Consider the following 6,000-nt stretch of genomic DNA (forward strand, 5'->3'; position numbering starts at 1 on the left):
AATCTCTCACACAACTAAATCCGAGGCTTTAAGGGAAGATACCCTGCTGATCATAGTTCTAAGAATAAACCCTCTTTTATATGGGCCTTTCAAACTTATAGGGTCACAAAGTGTCTTGAAATAAATCTCAAAGGGAACGGCAGATTCTGAGTCACACCTAAACTCTTTATGTCCATGACTGTAGCAGAGTTAATAAATCGTGGTTATAAATGAATAACTGAAGTGTCCAGCTGGCAAAGCCAGCCCAGAGAATGTTAAATGACCAGGTGTTGAGAGACAGTAGATAGGAATTATGAACAGTGGGTTTCATATCGATACATCGGAAATTTAACTTACATTGCAGAAAGCTCGGGAGTAGAGTGGAGTGGAGTGGAGTCTTGGAGAGGAATGCCCATTCCAGACTGTTTCTTAACTGAAACAAGCAGCTGAGAGGATTATCATATTCATGAGTTTGCCAACTGTAATTGGTGAGATCTTTTTAAAAATAGAAACCCCCAAGAGCTTTGACTGTTCATTTTCTTGGATTATCTCCTGTATAAAAACTGAGAGTGCCTAGCCATCCTGCCCCCGCACCCCACTTCACATAAGATGATAATGTTCATCTTTGTATTCATTCTTTGTTTTCTCCTCTCTTTCAAACTGAAAATGGATTCAGCTCATCTGTAGCCCAAGATTCTAAGACTTTGTTCCCTTCCAGACACATTACAGCTACAGATTCCAAGGAACTGGTTCTTCTCGAGGGGCCATTTTCTCTCTTCTTCTGCCCTGTCTCCTTGACTCAATGCTTTCTACATAATACAAATTACGTAACTACCAATTCAGTCTTATGCTTTTTCCCTGGCTCACCGCAAAGCAGTCCCTAAGAGGACCCACGTGTCATCCATTAATTATTTTGCTTATTGCATACAATTTCATTTTTCCATGTTATTTATTTCCTCCAAAAGAATTTCCCAAATATGCTTTGTAAGTTTTTTCCACTTATTAAATTTCAGTAGAGAAGGAATTCTTATGTCTAACTGATTACATTTATAACTCTGAAAACCTATATATATTTTACTAAACTTAATTCTCCAGGGTAATTAGGGGCTCTTTTCTGACTTCTACTAAGTCATAAATCATTGGTACTTTTCTCGTGCTCTGGCATTTACTGAGTTGCCTTTATCATTAGCTCACCATAAATCTATTCTCGGTAAAGTTTTATTTCTTAAGGCAACAAAGAATTATGTTAATAGATCATATTTCTGATTCCTTCATTATGTAACAATTGTAGCATCTGGCTTTCCGTAGATTTTCTCAACCCAAAGAGAGGCATAACTCATCATTTTTATCTAATGCTGAAGTACTGTATTAGCAAGTCATAATTCATGACCTTGAACTTTCAAAGACTCCTACTAACTGAAGATCAAAATCTCCTCACTCCATCTGATGAGTGTATGGGCAGTATCCACTCTACTTGATGGGTTAAAAAAGAATTGAAAAACGGAACACACAATATTCAGTGGGTAGAAAAGGAAAGGTGGCTTTGGAAGGAGTTCAGGGATGGGGATGAATATGATGAACATACAATGTATGTAATTCCCAAAGAACTAGAACAAGTGAGAGAAGAAATTTTCAATTGTTTTAAGAACATTTAAGATGCTATCATTTATTTTCATGGTCAATATTGAGTTAATTTTCTATTTGCTGTATGAAGAAGATAATAATGTTTAACATCCCTCACCTGGATACTCCATTGTTTTCATTTTAAAATTTCCTTTAAAAAATACTTTTTATTGATAGCAGTACCTTGGATTTATTGCAAAAAAAATCAAATGACTTTAAATGTTCTGCCTTATAGTTTTTGTATATTTTTAAGATGAATTGTAACTGTTAACAGTGATCAGTGTTGTGCTTGACGAAATTGAATCAGTCATCAAATTTGAGATTGACTTTGAAAATCAACTTTTGTTGACACTAAAATGTTAGCAAATATGAAAATACATTTATTTTAAACATTATTCATATATACATCCATGTTGTAGGTAGTAGAAAATGTGAAATATATGGAAAAGCTTGCACGCATGTAAATTGCCGATAGATAATAATTTACCACTACATTCACCATGTATTTGAGAGGGGGAGATCAACCTAGGTTCTGAGCGGTCAACAGAGCCTGAGAAAGAAACATTCAAATCCACAAAGGCAGTTTAGCTGGAGCTCCTTAAGCAGAGAACCTTCAGGAATAAAGTATGTGAACTGTATTTGGAATATGCTTGATGGGCTAACAAGGCAGTGAGTGACTTGTGACCCATAGTAGAGCCAATAGCAAAAATGCCCAGCCTAGTGGTGGACAGAGAAAAACACTATGGAAAGGATCGTTTGAGATCCAAAACTTAGTATTAATATTCAAAGTGAAACATAAATGATATTGTGCTATAATCTAACCTCAATGGAGGTTACTTAGTCGAGATTGCCCACTGCACATCAGTTATGCTCAGGAAGCTCTCAGGTCACCTTACTTCTCTCTGACTTAGGCATCATGTCAGTTCTCACAGTCAAATAAGCTGAAAGGAGAGAAACTTTCCCAAGACACACTACAATGGAGATTGGATTTAAGACCAGGACCTCTACCTTTCCAAGCACCCCCTTGCAACTTGAACACTAAACATAAATAAATGATGAGATGATTATATTTCACCTTCTCCTCTAGCTTGCCAGGCATGCATATCCAAGCCCCCGGAGATTAAAGACCATCCCATCAAAATGTGGCAGGCAGTTCATTGCAGCCCAAAGTCCTCATACCTGTGATATAGAGCCATCAAATGTATGCAGCCTTGAAGTCCCTATAAATTTTGCTGAGTGCAGATAGTGAGGAAATGGCTGCCTTGAGCCAAAATATTGTTTCTTTTGTTTCAGTTATGACAACTCAACTTTAATCTAAAGAAGTTATATTCTCTGAATATATAGGTTGAACCCTTAAAGAGGTCAATCTTTAAGGATACTACCGAGCCAAGACAACGGGTTCTCATGTATGTACTGTACACATGACTCTAGAGAGCTCATGTATTGGACAGCCTGTGTCTTGGGTAGGGAGGCAATATCTAGGGAACCACACTGTTATAGGGGCACATAGATCCATAAAGCATCTGCTTGTTGAAAGAAATTAGCAGGTAAATTAAAGAAAAATGACTTAATAACAATTTGGCATTCAGAAAAGGACTCCTAATTTCTCAGTCTTTTCTGTAACCTTTCCTGTTACATTATATTTCTCTTTTCCCATTAATTTATTGATTTATGCATTTTACATTCCGATCTCAACCTCTCTTCTCCCTCCATAACCTCCTCACGGAGCCCCTCCTCCTATTTCCGCCTTCTCCTCCGAGAATGAGGAAGCTCCCACCCTGGCATATGAAGTTACTGCCCTCTTCTCTTCTGAAAGCATGCTTCCTCCTGCCTTTCCACCCTGGTACATCATATCTCTTCATGATCATCCTCTCCCACTGAGTACCTACAAGGCAGCCCAGTTGGGGAAAGGATTCTACAAATAGCCACCAGCTTTAGGGACAACTCCTCTCCAGTTGTTGGGGAACACACAAGAAGACTGTGCTGTACATCTGCTACAATTGTTCTGGAGTCAGTGGTAGGGCCCTTGGTTTATGCTCTGTGGTTGATGGCTCAGTCTCTGAGATCCCACAAGGGTCCAGGTTAGTTGATTTTGTTGATCTTCCTATGGGGTTCCTATCCCCATTCAAGGCCCTCAATCCTTCCTTCAACACTTCCATATGACTCACAGAGCTCTGTCCAATGTTTGGCTGAGGGTCTCTGCATCTGTTTCAGTCATCTGCTGGGTAGAACCTCTCAGAGAACAGTTTTACAAGACACAAGGCTCCTGTCTGCAAGCATAACATTATGCCTGTCTGCAAATATCATCATGGTTAGTGACTGTCCATGGGATAGTTCTCAAGTTGGGCTGGTTATTGGTTGGCCATTCCTTCAGTCTTTGCTCCATCCTCCATCCCTGTATCTAGGTAATATTTCTAATTCATTTGAGCCCAGGTATTTCTGTTGATCATGTAGTCGCTATAACACTGTGGCTAGCTACTACAGATGATCTTATTGATGAAAATAACTTACCACAGACCATATAACAATCTGATTACCTATTGCCTAACTTGTGACAGTGTTGTTTTAAATGTTAATTGAAGAGACCAAAGAAATGAGCAATGTGGTTGTAAAAAATCTCCTGCTCCCTAAAATGACTCCTTAAGAAGAGAGAATATATATATATATATATATATATTTGTTTCTTTACTTTTTGGAGCCTCACTATATGGCATTGCCTGGCCTAACCCTATTACATAGACCATAACCATATTGGCTCGGCACTTGGGACAACACTTTTGTCTCTGCTTCATGAGCGTTGTGAACATAGCCATATGCCACCATGCTTACCTCCTTTTAAATTCATAATTTCATTCATCCTGAATACTATCAATAAAGACAAAAAATTTAAATATCCTGTGTATTTTAGTTCTAAACTGCTTACAAGCGATACAAAAAAGAAAAAATATTAGACAAAAAACTAAATATCTTCCAGCTGTATTTTACATACAATCAGTTAATTGAAATTTTCTGCATGAAAACAAACAAACAGAGAAAACAACAACAACAACAGCAACAACAACAACAACAACAAAAGTATGTTCCTTTTAAGTACAGAAGCTACCTCTACCTGATCACTGGTGCCAGACCTTCGTCAGTATGTACATATTGTATGTGCATGTAAAATTAAATGTCTTAGGGGTTGTTGAGTATGCATATATTGTATGTGATGTGTTTATAAAAAGTTAAAGAGGGGGGATATGTTCTATGGGGGTGTGGTGAGGCATGGGGAAAGGGGGTGCCTGAGTGGGCTCATGTTAAATCATCCCTTCCTTCTCCCCTGAGGGACTAGCCCACAGGATGGTTTAGTATAGAGTTTATTTAGGGCATGAGGAGGGGTGTTAAGAGGGTAATACGGACAGAGAAAGGAGAGAGAGAGAGAGAGAGAGAGAGAGAGAGAGAGAGAGAGAGAGAGATGGGGGGGAAGAAGAAGGAGGAGGAGGAAGAGGAGGAGGAAAGAAGAAGAAGAAGAAGAAGGAGGAGGAGGAGGAGGAGGAGGAGGAGGAGGGAGAAGGTGATGAAGAAGGAGGAGGAGAAGGAGGAGAAAAGGAGAAGGAGAAGAGAGAAGAAAGGAGAGAGAAAAGAGAAGAAGAGGAGTAGAGGCAAGCCATGAGCACATGGAGAGAGTGGGGAAGAGAATAGGGAAGGAGAGGCAAGAACAAGAGCAAGAGAGCAAGAGAGAGAGAAGGGGGCTAACCGCCCCTTCTATAGTGAGTCAGGTCTACCAGGCTACTGCCAGGTAACTGTGGGGCGGAGCATACCTGGCTGTTGCCAGGCAACTGTGAGGTGGAGCTTAGACAGAATGCTAACAGTATGTGAATATAAAATTAAAATGCTTAGGGACTGTCAGCGTAACTCCATTGTAAGAGTGACAGCTTAGCATGCAGGAAGTCCTGGGTTCAAGTTCCTAAACTACATCGTTATGCATGGTCATGCACATCTCTGAAATAGATTCAAGAGAATCAGAAGGTCAAGGTTAGCCTTGATTACATAATTAGCTCTAAGCCATCCTGAGCTAAGTGAGACCTGGTCTTACAAAGCAAAGAAGCAAGCAAGCAAGCAAACAAACAAACAAACAAAACCAAAAAACAAAAGTATTAAACGAGGCTACAGTGCATAATGCAGGCAAGTCACTAAAACACTAGTGGTCTCTCTCTCTTACACGCATATACATATATATACACAGACACAGACACAGACACAGACACAGACACACACACACACACACACACACACACACACACACACTATAAAAAGTGAAGAGATAGTGGAAGAAAGATCATACTTTTAGAGAGCTAGGCGTACACTTCCCAGTATATACATTTTCAAGGGAGGCAATATTTAGCACTAAAGTAAAAG

The sequence above is a fragment of the Rattus norvegicus genome, chromosome 14 (assembly GCF_036323735.1).
Source record: "Rattus norvegicus strain BN/NHsdMcwi chromosome 14, GRCr8, whole genome shotgun sequence".
NCBI lineage: Eukaryota > Metazoa > Chordata > Mammalia > Rodentia > Muridae > Rattus > Rattus norvegicus.